This window comes from Mauremys mutica, chromosome 2 (genome assembly GCF_020497125.1).
Source record: "Mauremys mutica isolate MM-2020 ecotype Southern chromosome 2, ASM2049712v1, whole genome shotgun sequence".
Taxonomy (NCBI): Eukaryota; Metazoa; Chordata; order Testudines; family Geoemydidae; genus Mauremys; species Mauremys mutica.
In genome coordinates this window covers 249,051,817-249,070,300 of record NC_059073.1, presented here as the reverse complement: position 1 = coordinate 249,070,300, position 18,484 = coordinate 249,051,817, and the positions used below count along the sequence as shown (strand labels likewise).

Sequence of the window (18,484 nt, the reverse complement as noted above, 5' to 3'; positions counted from 1 at the left end):
GAATTAGGGATGGCCCTGAAACTGGCAGGTTGGTGTGTAGCATGGAGTCCCTAATGTGTCCTGCTCAATGAGGTGCATAAATCACCTTGCCCTAAGGTTGCTACTAGTATCTTTGGTAGGTGGCCAGTTTAAATATAGGTAGTTTACTCTCCATATTTACGGTAGGTTTGGTACAATAATAAGTATAACTATTTGTTTACCAAACCTCATATTGACAGAAATGTTTCATACTTAGTTTAAAAACATTAGCAAAGCCATTTATTGTTCATGTCAGACATTCTCCAGGTCATGTTTGCAACTTGGAAATTATAGTACTGTGAAAGAGAAATATAGGATGGCTAGATAGCTAGACAGGCAATGCACACAGCTGTTTTCATTAGCTTCCTTAAGTGAAATGTACAGAGCAAACATAGTGGGAAAAGAAAAAAAAAGATTTAAAAAACATCTGATTTTAATATTTTTCAAGGTTGTTAGAAAACAGGCAAGAAACTTTTGTAAAATTCATAACTTTAAATGACTTTCTCTCTTTGGAGACTTTGTGTTAATTAACAATATTGGTCCAGATTTTCCCTGGAGTAGTTCCACTGAAGTTAGCAGAGTTACAACAAGGGCAAGTTTGGCTCATTGTATCACAAGGCAAAGATTTATTTTTCTCCAACAACATACTTTGAAAAACATTAATTGATAGAACTCTTCGTATGTAGTCTCTTAGCAGCAGTAAACCTTTCTTATTATGTAATGTGGTTTAAACACAGTTTCAATCTGAGCTGTAATCTAGACAATAGTAATAATAATTACTTAGCTTCTTAGCCACACACAGCCCACCCTCAGGCCCTGGAGATTACAAAGCTTTTACTAATTATGTTTGAAGGCTTATGGTTGGGATCCAACAGGAGTTTGGCTTTTAAACAGCCCTTCCAAGTCTCTTTGATTTGGATGAAAAGTCCTTTATTTTTTATTAACATTAAAGCTATTTAAATGTCACTACTTTTTAAAAAAACAACAACATCCAAACAAGTTGTCATAATTTGACATTCCTGTTTATAATTAAATCTACATCTATTTTTGCACTTAGTAGGTGCACGGTGTTGCTTCAGATCTGTCCTCAACTGCATTACAAGACCAAATTCTGCTCTTAGTTACATTTGTGTAATTTCAGAGTATTTCCTGTGATTGGAGATTATGGAGTTACTTAGGCATTTGATGCAGCTAAAATCAGAATTTGGCCCTTCACTTTCTATTTATAATGTGAGATAAGGGATCGCTCTAAGGGGGTGTTTGAGGAAATGGCTTTCAAGGTGCTCTGTAATAATAATCATTATTGTGAAGAGCTCCTGGATTTAACAGCTAGTTGAAGCAACAGTTATAGTCATACTAATTGGTCTCTGACAGATTCAGCACATTAAAAGTATTGTTGCAGAGAATACTACTAGAGAACAGAGCTGAGAACCAGGGTTTATGACCTGTGTAGAAGAGTATATATTGCCAAGAGCTGCTCTTTATAGTAAGAATGCTGTAGGTAAAGAATATATTTTTTCCTTTTAGGTGGCCAAAATTCTAATTTCTGGTTCAACTTTGATTTTCATAGGTTAAAAAAAGATTAACTCATGAATAATGTATTGGTGTTTTAAAAACAGAGTAGTTTTTCAGTCTTCTAATCCACTGAATTACAAACACTTTCCACGTGTGACATTGTTTTAGAAATCACAGATTGGACCACCAACTTTCGCATGCTGGAGCTGTTCCAGTCCTCTTTATGATGTAGGCTATTTAGAATATGCAGTTTGCTTCATTATTCAAAGCAGGAGAATAATTTGAAAAATTTCTTGATATTTTCATTTGCTGTTTTCCTAAACTTTTTCAGAAATAGAGTCTATTATATATTATACCACTAGATATGTATACAATGTAAATTTCATACTGTGTATCTGAACGGGATTTAATGGATGTTTTTGGTCTTTTAAATTTGCACAGTGTATGCAGAGTACACTCTAAACACAAACAATAATATCTTGTATCAGAGAAGTAGCTGTGTTAGTCTGGTTCTGTAAAAGCAGCAAAGAATCCTGTGGCACCTTATAGACTAACAGACCTTTTGCAGCATGAGCTTTCGTGGGTGAATGCCCACTTCGTCGGATGCAAGAGTGGAAATTTCCAGGGGCAGGAGAAATTCCAGGGGCCCGTCGCTACTACCGATTGGATGGTTTAGTGAGGCCCTCGGATCGGCCCTGCCGGGGTCGGTCACGGCCCTGGTGGAGCGCCGAGAAGACGGTCGAACTTGACTATCTAGAGGAAGTAAAAGTCGTAACAAGGTTTCCGTAGGTGAACCTGCGGAAGGATCATTACCGGGACCGAACGAACGGAAGGCTGCTGCGCTCGGCCGGCTCAGGGTCCCCCGACGGCGGCGCCGGCCCCGAACCGAAGGCCTCGGCCCGCTCCCCGCGTGCGCGATGGGACCCCGGCGGCAGGGTCCCACGCACGGGGAGAGCCAGGCGCCCCCTCCACGCTCTCACTCCCTCCCAGGCAGCTGGGAGGGGCGTGGAGGTCGCGGCGGAGGGGGTCTCCTCCATCCATGCTGGTCCGCTGCCGGACCGCCGCCCTCGCGCGCCTTCCCCACCCCACCGTGCGTGTACCCGAGCCGCCTCCGCCCCGTCCACCGAGGTGTTGTCCGCCCCGAGCGGTCTGCTCTCTTTCCTCCGCCCCACTCCGGTCGCTGGGACCGCCCTCCCCGCCGCTTTGGTGCGCGGGGAAGGGCGGGGACCGGACCGGGGCGCGGGGGAGGAAGGCGACCGACTTCGGACGGGGAGCTCTCGACGCGGGGCGCGCAGCCGGGATGGCGCACGGAGGGGCCCGGGCATCGTGCGCGCGAGCCGAGGGCGGCGGCCCCAGTCACGTCCGCCTCCCGGGCACGCCGGGTTGGAGGGAAATCTCGGATCCCCGGGAGCGGGCGAGGCCGTGGCAGCGGTTTCTCGGTGCGCCTTCTGGGACGATGCCCCCCGAGGCACCGCGGAGCCCGGCTGGCAGGTGCCGGGCACCGCTCCGCACGTGCCGTTCATCGCTCGCCACGCCTGCCCGCCCGGGCGGGTAGGCTGGAAGCGGCGGCGGGGGGGTACGCCCCAGCGGGATTGGGAACTGTTTCCCTCAACCCAGGAGCCAGGTACCTAGCACTCTCCGCGAGCCTCTGGAAATTTCCACTCTTGCATCTGACGAAGTGGGCATTCACCCACGAAAGCTCATGCTGCAAAACGTCTGTTAGTCTATAAGGTGCCACAGGATTCTTTGCTAATAATATATTGATCATACTTTGTATAATAGGGCCTGACTCTGAATTCCTGGCAAATGAAAAATTCTTATTGAACTCAGTGAGAATAATAAGTGTACAAGAAATATAGAGTAGAACCTCTTTTATGTATGCATGTAGTATTCTTGAGAGGAATATGAAGGGACTATGTAAAACCAAATAGTCCCTCAAGACAAAATAAGAGAGGAGCTTCTAATAGAATAAAATTTTAAATAAGTACAAAGTGACAACATAATCTAATTATGGCATCAGTGAGTTCAGTGTATTACTAAGTCACATGGTCCTCACAGCCTGATATCTATAGCAATATCACAAGTAGAAGCTTGAACCACTTTTCTACACTATGACCTACAAGGCACAACTGTGATAATCATTAGGGTTCATGATGGGAGGACACATTCTGTAGTGCTGAAATTCAGGCACCATTCCTTTGCACTGTGTGAGTGAAACGGGTCTATCTTATGCTATGATTCCTGCCAGTGGATAACGTTTCCAAATTCCTTTATTTCTTAGTTCAATGTGGGAAAAGACAGTTGATTCATGTTGTTTATTTTCCTTTCATTTTATAATTACAACGTATACTTCTCATGCTCAAACAGGATGTGCCATTGTCTCATTAGTTTAAAGGATGTTTAATTAGTGTGTTGATATGCATGAATAATGTTAGGCCTCTTCCCCTGAGCTTTGTACATGTATGTGTTCCTTGTATATATTCTGTTGTGCCTTGATTTCTGTTCACATAAAGGAAAGATTTCTATGTCTTGATTAGTATGTCAATACAAACAATATTATTCACTTAGATTGAACCCCTGGATCCTGCACAAAGCCAGAGTAAATTGACTGTACATAGGATGAGGAATCCTCCCCAATCTGTGAAGTGACAGCAGAGTAATTCTGTAGCTGCTCCCGCAGCCTTAGGTTTGCAGAGATCCTTGCTGCAGATGGAGGGTTTGACCTGTGTATTTGAGAAGTCACAGATCCACCAATTTCCTTGGACAGCATACTCCTCTCCCCACATACTAGCATATAGTGAGGCACACGAAGAGCTAGGTTCTGTGGTGCAGAGATGCTGCAGAACTGTTGCATTCATCTCTTCTTGTGTAGTGGAACTACACTATTTCCACTTTGTTCTGGGGCTGTAGGAGTGTGCATGTGCTTAGGGACTAGGGTTTGTCCCTTATTTAATAGAAAATATCACCAGCTATTAAGCTTGGCAACTCTAAAACTTAGAACAAATTAAATACCTGAATACAGAGAGGAAGGATGGTCTCGTGCAGGGGTTCTCGCAACAATTTTTTTGGTGGCCTCAGAGTGCGGCCACCAACTCTCACTGGTGGCCGCACTAACACTTTTTCTTAACTTCATTAACTTTAGGAAAAACAATTAAAAATGCACAGGTTCACATCCAAGTCATTGTCATTTATATTTGTAGGTTTTTTTTGGCAGACTCAATAATAAAAATAATGCTGCCTCCCCCTTTGGCTCCCCCATCCAAGGCTTAGTGGGTCCCAGGGCTTGCTGTGAAAAGTGATATTTGTATATTTGTTAATATCACAGCACACTTTAGCTACTTGGGAGGCTATGAAAAGTGATAAGTGATATTAACAAACATGCAAGTATCACTGTTCACAGATAGCTAGTAAGTCTGCTGTGAACAGTGATACTTGCATTGTTTCTTAATATCACTTTTCTCAGCAAGCCCCAGGATCCAGTAAGCCCTGGATGGGTGCGGGGGAGGCTGAAGGGGAGGCAGCAGGAGCCAGAGGCGATGGTGGGATGGAGCGGGGCCGGGGGAGGAAGCGGGGGCCCGGGGTAACACAGGGGATGGATGAGAGGCCAGGAAGGCAGCGGGGTCCAGGGGGGATGGGGTGGGGGTGGGGGTGATGGATATAGGGCCATGGGAGGCAGCAGAGGCCAGGGGCGATGGGGGTGGGTGATGAGCCACACAGTCGCATGGCCAGAGCCAGGGCCGGGTGTCTGCTGCCATGCAGCCAGGACTGGGGCTCAGTGCCCACGGTCAGTACCTGCTGCCCCGCAGTTGGAGCCCGGGGCCTCATGGCCAGGTTCCTGAAGTCCCGCCGCTGGAGCCTGTTGCCCAACCCCCCTCTCCCCAGTGTGGTTCAAGAACTCTCCTTGCTCCTGCAGCGTTCTGTCCCATCTCTCTCTAGAGGCGGTGCAGGGCAGCATATCCAGGAGCAACAAGGAGGAAGTGGGAGGGGCCGATGCTTTGCCTCCACCCCCCATCACAACCCAGGAAGCTGTCGTGGCCACACAAAAAGCCCCTGGTGGTTGTATGGAGCTATGGTGGCTGCATTTGAGAAACAATGGTCTAATGGGCAATAGCTTGAGACCTGGGTTCAGTTCCTCCTACATACCTCCTGTGTGACATAGCTTCTCTATACCTCAGTTTGCCATCTGTAAAATGGGGATAATAGCACCCGTTGTGAGGATAAACACATTAATGCTTGTGAGATGCCCATATACTACAGTAGCTTCGGGCAATATATGTACTTTTGATAGATGACTGTATTGCACAAGAAATTACATTAAACAAGATAATATTTTATTTTAAAGGCCAATTCCACAATATATATATAACTCCCAGAATGAGGACTTAATTACACATGAAAGTTTCACTCATTTAACTTTAATCCATTTTTAAACTGTTGTAGTTAAGCTTGTAGATATTCTTATTATATTTCAAGAGTGATTTATTTTGGTTTAGCTTAAACCTGTTTCCAACTGACTTAAGCTAGACCATGTCTACACTACAGGGAGTATAGCAGCGTAGCTACTGTGCTGTAACTATGCTGGAATAACCCGATAGCATAGACACAGCCTACAGCTTCGGAAGGGGCTTTACAGTCACTGTAGGAACTCCACCTCTCTGACAGATGGAATCATTCTTCCATAGACCTAGCTGTGTCTACTGTGGGGAATAGCTCAGCATAGCTATGTTGTTCAGGAGTATGGATTTTTCACACCCCTAACCACTGAAGCTATGTCAGCCAAGTTTTAAGTGTAGAGCAGACTCTAACCTGCAATGTCAGTCTTAAAGTAAAGTAAGCGTGGCCCACATAGTCATTTGCTTCTGTTTAAAATTACACCTGTAGTTCAACTGATGTAACTTTCTCCTGGGTGGACAAACCGTAACACAACCACAGGAGAAGTTACGGAAATAAATAGTTGGACTCCATTTTTCAGAAATCCTGATTTTATGTTTCCATTCTTTTTTTCTCTGTAATCTGTTAGGTTAAAAATATAACACTATCTGTAATTTTCCAATTGTTTGAGCATGAAGAGGAAGAGACTCATGTAATTCCAGGGAGCTGTTTTTAGCAGGAATATTGAAATTGTTATGTGAGTAGTTTCCTTTACTACTTTTTAGGTCACCACCCTTCCTCTTGGAAATCTGTGAGAAGTAACTTTTTTTCTCTATTGTACAAGGTTCTAGTGCAAGAGTATTCAACAACTTGTTGAAATGGAGATTGATTACATTCAAATGTAACATAGAGGAAACAAATTCTTAATCTGCTGTATATAAACTCTGCATTTTTCTTTATTATTTTGTCTTAGCGATGGGAGTGAGGGCTCTGGGACATGAACCTGTGCAATTCTCCATACATGTGTGGCCAGAGCCTCATCCGGTGTAAATCAGCTTCCCATTTATGCCACCTGAGGATCTGGCCCAATTACGCTTATCCCATCCTTGCTGCAATGCTATAATGGGGATACTGTAATAAAGAAGACCTAAGACCATGTCCTTTGGATACTAGTCAGTCTTGGTTTATATCCCCATAGCAAAGCTACAAATCAATAAGGTGAGCACTTTTTATCTATGATTCTTTATTTAGTATAGTTGAGGCCCTATGTATTCTGCAGCAGACTGGACCTACATTTGGCACCCTGAACCACCCCTCCCCCCCCCCCCGATTTTACCACCACCACCACAGCAAAATCAGTAACAAAATGACAAGAACAAATGTCTGTAAACTGGCCATCATCAAGTTTAGGCTTGAAATTAGACGAAGGTTTCTAACTGTCAGAGGAGTGAAATTCTGGAACAGCCTTCCAAGGGGACCAGTGAGTGCAAAAAACCTAACTGTCTTCAAGACAGCTTGCTAAGTTCATGGCAGGGATGGTATGATGAAACTGCCTACAATGACATGTATATCTGTGACTGCTGGTAGCAAATATCCCCAACGACTGGTGATGGGTCACTTGATGGGAAGGGCTCTGAATTATGACCGAGAATTCTTTCCCAGGTGTCCTCTGAAATGCTCAGGGTCCAGCTGACCACCATATTTGGGGTTGGGAAGGAATTTTCCCCCAGGGCAGATTGGCAGAGACTCTGGAGGTTTTTCACCTTCCTGTGTAGCAAGGGGCATGGGTCACTTGTAGGTTTAAGCAAGTGTAAATGGTAAATTGTAACTTGAAGTCTTTACATCATAATTTTACATCTTCATTAACTCAGCCAGAGGTTGTAGATCTATTACAGGGTGGGTGAGGTTCTGTGGCCTGCTATGTGCAGGAGGCCAGACGAGATGATCATGATGGTCCCTTCTGGTCTTAAAGTCTTTAAGACATTTCCGTAGTGTAAAAATGTAGAACATTTAAGGAAAAGTTTTCAGTGCAGTGCAGTAAATTAGAGAGCATGATCCTTTGAGAGGATGAGCACCTTCTGCAAAATACTGCAGCATGCCCTAAATTCCCAATGAAACCACTTGAATGAAGTTGGTTGATTTATCTTTGTCATATTCCCTACATCCATAGGACAGCAGCAGAAGAGGAAAGTGCATTGTGCTTCTGATAATTACAAATAAATCATTTGAGAATAAGTTTTTCATAGCTTAGCCACTAGCAAATTGAGAGGGAGGTGGCAGGTTGCTATATAGTCATTGGGATAACAGGTGCTACCCACTGATCATATTATTTAGTGGGAGGATGTTAAATTATTAAAGGAAGGAAAGTGCATCAAGTGGGAAATACGTGATTTGGGTTTGAGATTTTTAAAAACATATTAGTCTACAATCATATTTCCTTTCACTAAAACCTGCAGGAGGGAAAGGATTCAGAATACTAAGCCTGGGGAGATTCACCCATTATGTACTGAATGTTCTTCTAAATATGGGAAGTTCAGTCTTGCAGAGAGGTTGGGCACAAACTACATGGAACCCAGCATTCATGAGGAAAGCATATAATATACCCACAGATCCTGTGCTCCACTTCCTCCTCTTTTCTCTGACTGCAGTATTATGTAAGTATTCTGGGGACAAATCCTCAGTTGATTTAAATCAGTATACTAGACAATACTTTGATAGAGAGGAAGCTTTCATGTTGGATCTTGTAGCTGGGAGGGGCAGTAGTGTTACCTGTGTGTAACTAAAGTATCATCCAATATACTGTGAGTGCTGCCAGAGCAAAGAATTGTTTTAACTTTTAAACTATAATTCAGTGATAAGAGTGGAAAAGTAAAATACATTTCAGCATGATGTATTAAGACTTCAAGAACATTTCTCTCTGTGATTATCAGACTGATGTCACCAAGATCATCAGACACTGAAATTATTAACTTGTAGCCAAAATGCAATAATGGCAATTTTGTGAGCAGGATCATGCCTTGTGTTTCCCTCAGTCTCAGAGTATGTTACACAAATCTAAGATAACTACAGCTATATATCCAAGTACTAGATTAATTATTCCTGTTATTCACAGGAGAATAACGTCCCACTGACTTCAGGCAGAGTCCCCCATAAGAAGTTAGGCCCAACAATTGTATTTGTGGTTCACAGCTAGCTATTATATCATGTTGCTTGTCTTAAGTAGCACATCTGACTAAACTGGACTATATTCTGGCACACTTTTGACAGCTAAAAGTTGTGTCTGAAAAAGCGATGTGTGAGAGTGTGAGTGTCTATGATTAATTTAGATTCTTGCAAGAGTGTATCAGAAAATATAAGATTGATGCTTGGTTCTATTTTGAGCATTTTTGTGTGGAAATGTGTGATTATTGTTTTTGTCAGTATGTGTCTTTCCTCCCATTTCTCCTGTTCCCAAGGCACTCTGCCTCTGAGGTTGGCCTTGCCCCAGATTTTAGGACTTTCTGTGGGTTTTGGTTTGTTTGTTATGTTTCCCTCTGTCTCATGATTTTTAAAAATGCTTTCATCTCCTATTGTACTTGGTCTTCAGGGAGAAATAAATGTTTATGGATTGCATAAGAGTATTTCGATAGAAAGTAGTGCTCACACTTATTTCATATCATTATGCCTGCCAAACTGGTAGCTTTAAAGAACAATTACATATTTTTTCACAATATAACATAAATTATCTAGACTAATTTTTGGTTACTAACACTGGTAAGTCCAAGTACCACCATCAGATCCATCTTCAGTAAGGTACATTCTTTAATGATTGGGATAGGATCCCAGGTTAAAACAGGAAAAGAACAAGTTAAGAATTACTTATACAAGTTACATGTCTTCAAGTCAGCAGGGCCTGATGAAGTCCATGCTAGAATACTTAAGGAACTAGCTGAAGAGATCTCTGAGCCATTAGCAATTATCTTTGAGAACTTGTGGAGGACGGGAGAAGTACCCGAGGACTGGAAAAGGGCAAATATAGTACCTATCTTTAAAAAGGTAAATAAGGACGACCCAGGGAATTATAGACCTATCAGCTTAACTTCAGTACCTGGAAAGATAATGTAGTGAATAATCAATCAATCAATTTGTAAGCACCTAGAAGAAAATAAGATGATAAGTAACAGTCAATGTGGATTTGTTGAGAACAGATCATGTGAAACCAACCTAATAGCCTTCTTTGACCGGGTAACAAGCCTTATGGATGTGGAAGCAGTAGATGTGATATATCTTGACTTTAGTAAGGCTTTTGTTATTGTCTCACATGAACTTCTCATAAACAAACTCGAGAACTGTAACCTAGATGAACCTATTATAAGGCGGGTGCATAACTGGTTGGAAAACTGTATTCAGAGAGCAGTTATCAATGGTTTACAATCAAGCTGGAAGGGCATGTCGAATGGTTCAGCAGAGGTCTGTCCTGGGGCCAGTTCTATTCAATATCTTCATAAATGATTTGGATAATGGCACAGAGAGTACACTTATAAAGTTTGTGGATGATACCAAGCTGGGAGGAGTTGCAAGCACTTTGGAAGACAGGATTAGAATTCAAAAAGATCTTGACAAACTGGAGAAATGGTCTGAAATAAATAGGATGAAATTCAATAAGGATAAATGCAAAGTACTACACTTAGGAAGGAATAATCATTTGCACAAATATAAAATGAGAAATGACTGCCTGGGAAGGAGTACTGCAGGAAAGGATCTGGGGATTATAGTAGATCACAAATGAAATATGAGTCAACATTGTAACACTGTTGCAAAAAACCTAAACATAATTCTGGGATGTATGAGCAGAAATGTTGTAAGCACAACATGAAAAGTAATTCTGCTCTACTCAGAACCAATAAGGCCTCAAGAGAGTATTGTGTCCAGTTCTGTGCAACACACTTTGGGAAAGATGTGGACAAATTGAAGAAAGTCCAGAGGAGAGCAACAAAAATGATTAAAGATCTAGAGAACATGACCTCTGAGGAAAGATTGAAAAAAATTGCTTTGTTTATACTGTAGAAGAGAAGACTAAGGGGGACATAACAGTCTTCAGGTACATAAAAGGTTGTTATAAAGAGGCAGGTGATAAATTGTTTTCTGTAACCACTGAAGGCAGGCTTAAATTGCATCAAGAGAGATTTAGGTAAGACATTGGGGAAAATTTTCTAACGGTAAGGGTAGTTAAGTATTGGAACAAATTACCATCATTGGATGATTTTAAGGATAAATTAGACAAAACCTGTCAGGGATAGTCTAGATGATAATTAGCCCTGCCTTAGTGCCGGGGATTGGACTAGATCACCTACTGAAGTCCCTTCCAGTCCTACATTTCTATGATTTTATGACTGGGGTCTAACTCCTTTGAAGAAGAAATGACACTGAGTTTCTTCTCTGGATTTTTAAAAAATAAATTAGACAAGATAGGTATATGTATACATGAGAAGATGCATATAATTACTCCTTTGACGATATCTAATCTTCATTTAAAAACCTCCACTTTTGGAATTTTAGGACTAATAAAATATCCTTTGAAATATGTTGTGTTCTCAAGTTGATGGTCCACACTGTATCAGTATAATTCTCATTAGAACTGATTCTGAGGGCATCAATGTCTAATTGTCACCATTATGAAAGAGTGATCCAAAGTCACAAAGATTAAACACAGTAGTCACTAGTTTAGCCATGTTTCAAAGTGGTAGCCGTGTTAGTCTATATCAGCAAAAACAACGAGGAGTCCTTGTGGCACCTTAGAGACTAACAAATTTATTTGGGCATAACCCCATGACAGCTTACGCCCAGATAAATTTGTTAGTCTCTAAGGTGCCACAAGGATTCCTCTTTGTTTTTACTTTAGCCAATTAAGGCTAATCAGCCCTGTAAATGACCTGTTTCTTACTGTATCAATGCACATACTTCTAATATGCAAAAGAAGGGGACGTGTATTATCACTGCACATAACAAAAAGGGAATAAGCCAAACGTATAGGATACTAAGGGGGAGTTTCCCATAATAACACTGCATGCAAACAAATCCTGCTGTCTGAAATAGAGAGAGCAGAAAAGAGAACCTTGTGTGCTCACATTAATAATTATATGAGGCATTAAGATACCGCAGTGGTTGGGAATAAGCATCTATATAGATTGGTGTTCCAGTATTTAAGCTGTTCTTCCAAAATCTTTTTAGTTTTCCTCACCATTCTCTCCCCTCTATTCTTACTTTAAGCAATGTTGACATTCAGTGACACCTGAACAGATTTCTGGCCCTCAGTAGGGATTGGGGGCAGGGTGGATTTAAATCATAATTTAAATCACTAGTCAGGAAGACTCAATTTAATCATGGTTTTCTGCATAAAAGTGCATTCCTATTGGTTCTTATAACCTTAATACATATTCTTCACAACTCAGAGGTAGATGTAGGTTTCATTTTTAGAGGGTACACACTATACATTTTTAAACTGATTTATTTTGAAAACTTTTCAGATTAGTTTTACAGCTATATCAGAAAATGAATGATTGATTAGTTATTTCATTTACCAAAGGTAATTGAAGCAGATATTTATGAAGTCATTGGGAGGTGAACTATCTCCAATACAACAGGGTTAATCATTAATATTTGGAAGATTTTCTTTCCATGCTGTATTAGGAGGAGAACATCACCAGACAGACATTTAAATTGTTTTATTTAACTAAAACAACAACATTAAGTATTCTGGATTTTTTCTTCAACAGCAAACATATATATTAACAAAACAAGCATATGTCCCTCGCTTCTCGCATTTATCTCCAGACTTCTTCTCCTTGTTCAGATCTATTCCGCCTCCAATAATCTTCTATTCATTAAAAAGCAACAAAGAGTCCTGTGGCACCTTATAGACTAACAGACGTATTGAAGCATAAGCTTTTGTGGGTGAATACCCACTGCGTCTAACCAAGTGAGTATTCACCCATGAAAGTTTATGCTCCAGTACATCTGTTAGTCTGTAAAGTGCCACAGGACTCTTAGTCTGGATCTGTAAAAAGCAACAAACGCGACTACCCCTCTGATACTTCTATTCCTTGAAACTTTTTGAAACTTTGCACTTCTAGAGAAAGGTGAGGGATTGATTTTGTGTACACAAATTCGCAGAGGACCAATAGAGTTGAGGTCTGTTATTTCTCACCTCTATATAGTATTTATTTATTTACAAACATTTTTGTTGTTAACAAGCATGTTACTTCTGGAGACACAAATCCACAGTTTGAGAACTGCAAAACTAAGCCTCTCTGATGGTATCTTCTAGACTGAGCACTAAGTCCCATTGGTTAGATAGAAAGAGTAACCTAAATAATCTGTACGGAAGCCTGTGGAACCCCATAAGATTGGGTCCCTAATCCCTGAATTATTGACACTCCTTTACAAAACTTTTCTTAATCATTACATGAATATATTGTCTCATACTATAGAATTAGAATTTATAATTCCTATTGCATTATGAGATATCTTTGAGCTATAATGTATCTTAATTAAAACTATCTTTAGATAGGTTTTTCCTCAAAAAGCATTTTATAAAAAAAAACACATTTCTTTTTTTTTAATCATTGATTTTTATCCTGGGTTAGGGGGAGTATTGCAGCAACATTGGAATAATTCTAACTCTGCATTTATATGGAATACACCAAGCTGTCATTTATCACATGCTTTCTCTAGAGACCATCATTAGATGATCTTTTTGTATATAATGTGTATATCCATGAATACAGATACTGTAGAGCTAAAAGTTTGAATACAAATACATTTCCTAAATCCCCAGCAGAGTTTTCAGTTATGCAAAAATTTAATCTTAATAATGACCAAATAGTTTTGTCTGTACAGCTGAACTAAGAAGAAAACAGTGCCATACGTGATTTGAAAACTGCAGAGTTGACTACCACAGTGATATAAAGAGAGCTCTAGTCTAGCTGCATGGTATGTGTAACTTTGCCCATTGTGGTCAGATTTCACAGCAGTTGTAATGGAATTTTACCACTGCTGAGATAGAGAAATGGCTTTAGTAAAATAGAATATAAGCGTTGTTCAAAAAGGAACATAAGGAACCGGTGTAGATCATGAGCAAAACATTCGTATTTAACCAATTGGCTGCCCTCAGGACATTTTGCAACTGGGTATTCTATGGCAGTAGTTCTCAGCCAGGGGTAGGCGTATTCCTGGGGGTGCACAGAGGTCTTCCGGGGGCACTCAACTCATCTAGATATTTGCCAGGTTTTACAACAGTCTACATAAAAAGCACTAGTGAAGTCAGTATACCCTAAAATTTCATACAGACAATATCTTGTTTATACTGCTCTATATTCAGAAATGTAAGTATAATATTTATATTCCAATTAATTTATTTTTTATATATATATATATATATATATATATATATATAATTTTATGAGAAAGTAAGCAATTTGTCAGTAATAGTGTGCTTGATAGAGTGGCAGTGTCTTGCACACAAGGATGTATCTTAAATACTGGAAATTGATTCATAGTAGTAGTAAAATTGAATTGGCAATTGCAGTACCTAAAATCATTAGTGAGTTTTTGGGTTTCAAAATCTGGAATTTTTATTTATTTTTATAAATTTGAAGTATGGGAACAAAAAGGAGATTTGCAGTATTTTAACTTCTGCATCAGTAATCAGAATTATACTTTATGTACAGTATAATGAAACATGCAGCAGTAGAAAGCAGGATACTAAATGGTTTAAAGAGAACTCTGTCCAATTATTGCTGTATGAATGGAGAGGAAGAAATTACATGACCCTTATTACAGGATCTGTTGTGTGTGCCTTTCTGCTGAAAATATGTTTTTATAAAAAATAAATAATGAGGTATATTACATTAGGATTTTTCCTTCTTTATTTTTTCTTTTAGAATTAGAAAATACAATTTCATTCACTAACAGTTTGTTCCAACATTTGCTGATCATTGCATTCTGTTGCATTTCTTCAGCATTCTTCTGTTTACTGTTGGGGTATCAGCATAACTGATGATGTCCAAAGGAATGCTAAGAGTTTTATGGCATGGTATTATTATTCATTAATTATAATTATTTATTTGTAAGGATATTAATTGACCTTTCCACTCCAGCTCCCATTGCTGTTAGCACAGGTAAGTCTTCAAATCCTACAGTTCCTCTGGAAGCTGAGACTCAGCCATAACCATCTCCAATAAAAGCAAGGAAAATTGGAGTGAGTCAGGCCTGTGCACCCTTCTTCCCCTTTCTCACCCATTATATCAAAGGGATGCCTCAGTAGTAACCCCAGGGCTGCCCCTATCAACCACTTATACAGTCTTTTCAGAATTGAACCTTCAAAGCATCATGCTCTCATGGAGTAACAGCTTCCCAGCCTCTGTATTCCTGTATGTTGCTCCACTGGGTATGTCTAGACTGCAGCTGGGAAGTGTGATTCCCAGCGCAGGCAGACAGACTTATAGCTAGTTCTGCTTGAGCTAGCACACTAAAAGTAGTGTGGACCTGTGACATGGGCAGCGGCTCACCCTAGCCTCCCGAGGCCAACCTGCCCAACCCCTTGGGCATCAGCTTGGGTGCTTAGCTCAAGCTGCCACCCGTGCTACAATATCTGCGAGTCTGTCTACCTGTGCTGGGAATCGCATCTCCCAGCTGCAGTCTAGACATACCCTGTAACGTCACAGGCTCTACTACTGCAAGCTCAGTACATCACCAGGCATCTCAGGACTCCTTCAGTCAACAACTAAGTGACTTTTCACTGCCACCATTCACTTGCTTCAATGTCACTTGCCTCCCTGATTCTTATCACCTCAGTCCTCGGCTACAGGGAGCTGACGGGCTCCATGCCTGCAAATGCTCCAGGTAAACAAAATGACAATGTATTAGATATTCAATTCAATGATTCCATAGAGTTTAAAATCATCAAATTTTGGTGTAGACACATTTATAAGTCGACCCCCTGCTCTTTGATGCATCATTTTATTACCAAAAATATTCGGCTTATGAATGAGCATATACGGTAGTTTAGTGCGCCCGGGTTGGGGCATGCCCTGTGCCCTGGGCTTTAAGTTATGTGACACTTGCAAGTGGCCGATGCCAGTGAGTGATCCGCACATGGACCGTTTATGCTGTGCGGAGGAAGCCCATCTCAGCAATCGCTGCAAGATTTGCAGATCCTTCAAGCCTCGGACCAAGAAGGAAAGGGACATTCGGCTCTGAGCCATTCTGATGGAATTGGCCTTGACCCTGACTCCGGTGCGCCGCTCTGAGTTGGCACCGAGCACGGCAGCATCAGTGCGCAGCGACCCTTCAGTGCCTTCCACCAGCCGGCACCACTCCCGTCCCATCCATGGGACACTCCAAAAAAGCTAAGAAGAGGTCTTCTCTGCCAACACACTGGAGTAAGACTGGGGGAGAGACGAGATCCACATTGGGCAGTTCTCGATCCTTGTTGGCTTCCAGGTCTCTGACTCAGGTTTAGTGGAGTAGCCCAGCCCACTCTACACCGACCTCCCCAGATGTCTGGGTGCCCTCCACGCAGGAGGCCCTGCAAGTGGCCCGGGACATTGCGTCTCTGCTAGTACAAGGGGCACTGCCACCATAGGCTCCCTGGTCCAGAGGCAAGCCACTGCTTGGATCTCCGCAGTTGCTGCCTGCTCGGTATCGTTCACGGTCTAGGGAATGTTCCCGACGCCGTTCGCCGCTCAGTGACCACCCCATGTGCAGTCTGCGCTGGTCACCGTTGGCTGGGTACTGACTGTCAGGAGTTCCAGGCACCGCTCTGCATCGAGGGACTGTAGACCTCGTGAGGAGAGTGTGCCTCATTAAGACCAGGACAGACAGCACCAGAGGTCCTCATCTCTGAGAGGCTATCGTAGCCCATCGGATTATGGGCACCGATGCCGTTCCCATTCTTCGTCTCGCTCCAGGTCCCTGCCATGGCACCGCTCCCGCAGTCCGAGGCATCAAGTGCTGTCACCTCGCCATCCAGCCATCGGAGCTGGTTGCAGAGCAGCTGCTACTGGCGATACTCCCGCTCCTCCACGCTGGGATCATGGTCTCATGGTCAGCACCATTCCCGACACCACTGCTCCTCCCAGTCCTGGAACAGCGGCAGGTCGTATGCCAGCACGGCCTCCCTTTGCAGTTGTCAGTCGATGGGACAATCTAGTCAGGCTGAACAGTCTGCTCTGCTGGTTCCACAGCAGGTGCAGTGGCACTGAGCTCCTTGTCTGGCACCATGGTACCAATGGGCCCCATGACTTCCGACGTAGCCTCCGGTGGTGGCTCGCTCAGTGGCCAGAGCCTCGGAGAGACCGTCGGCCTCCCTATCTCAGCCTCCCAGGAAGGAGTTGGTGAGTGACCAAGTGGTGGGACCTCCGACACTGGTGGGTACACAGAGTACCACACCCCCATCCTCCTCCTCATCCTCCCCTGATGAGGCGATTACGGCCCCTCCTCCACCTGTTCCACAAGAGGACTCTAGCTCAACAGGAACTGTTGAAAAGGGTTACATCAAGCCTCAACCTTCAAGCCAAGGGGGTGGAGGAACCCTTGGACTCAACGTCCTTTTGGCCTTGGCACTGGACAGGGTGGCCCTCCCACTCCATGAAGTGGGGCAAAGATTTTGAATGCCTTGTGGCAAACCCCGGCTTCCTTGCCCCCCATCTCTAAGAGGGTGGAACGGAAGTACTTCGTGCCTGCCAAGGGGCATGAATACCTGTACACCCACCCTGCCCTCAACTCTCTGGAGGTCGAGTTGGTCAACCACAGGGAGAGATAGGGCCAACCAGCCCTTACTCCTAAAAATAAAGATTCAAGGAGACTGGACCTATTCAGGAGAAAGGTTTATTCGTCCTCGAGTTTCCAGTTAAGGGTGGTGAACCACCAAGCCCTCCTGGGGAGGTACGAGTTCAATTTGTGGGGCTCTCTGCCCAAATTCAAGGACTCCCTCCAAGAGCATGACAGGAAGGAATTAAAGGTTCTGGTGGAGGAGGGTACAGCGACTGCTAGGGCGGCCCTTCAGGCAGTGTTGGATGCCGCGGATACTGCTGCAAGGTCTGTGGCCTCCGTGGTGTCCATGAGGAGGGCATTGTGGCTCCTGCTGTCTGGGCTGTCCAGCGAGGTGCAGAACTCCTTGCAGGACGTTCCGTTCGATGGCAAGGCCCTGTTTGTGGAACAGACGGACATGAAATTGCATGGCCTGAAAGATTCCCGCACAACACTTAAGACCCTTGACCTCTATGTCCCGGCTCCGATCAGGACCAAGTTTAAGCCGCAGCAGGCTCCCATCCAGGCCACCCACTCTAAATATGAGCCCCATTATAAAAAGTCGTGAGACTATAAGAAACACCCGCAGAGGCAATCCTGGTCTGTGCCTCAACCTAGGCCCTCCATGGGCAAACAGGCAGGAAAACGTCAGTTTTGACAGGATGCCTGGGGGCGACTTATCAGTTCATACCAGGGATCTACCCGCAATAAAGCTTCCCTTCTCCAATTGGTTGTGTGCTTTTCTCTTGGAGTAGTCGTGGCTGACCTCGGACTGGTGGGTCCTCAGCAC

At 43.0% G+C, this 18,484-nt stretch overlaps 1 protein-coding gene across 1 annotated transcript in view; it reads left to right on the top strand.

Moving 5' to 3' along the window:
* The window catches only part of LOC123363804 (probable acyl-CoA dehydrogenase 6), a 153,468-nt gene that overhangs the window by 638 nt on the left and 134,346 nt on the right, over positions 1-18,484 (top strand). The gene's annotated exons all lie outside the window — the stretch shown is intronic.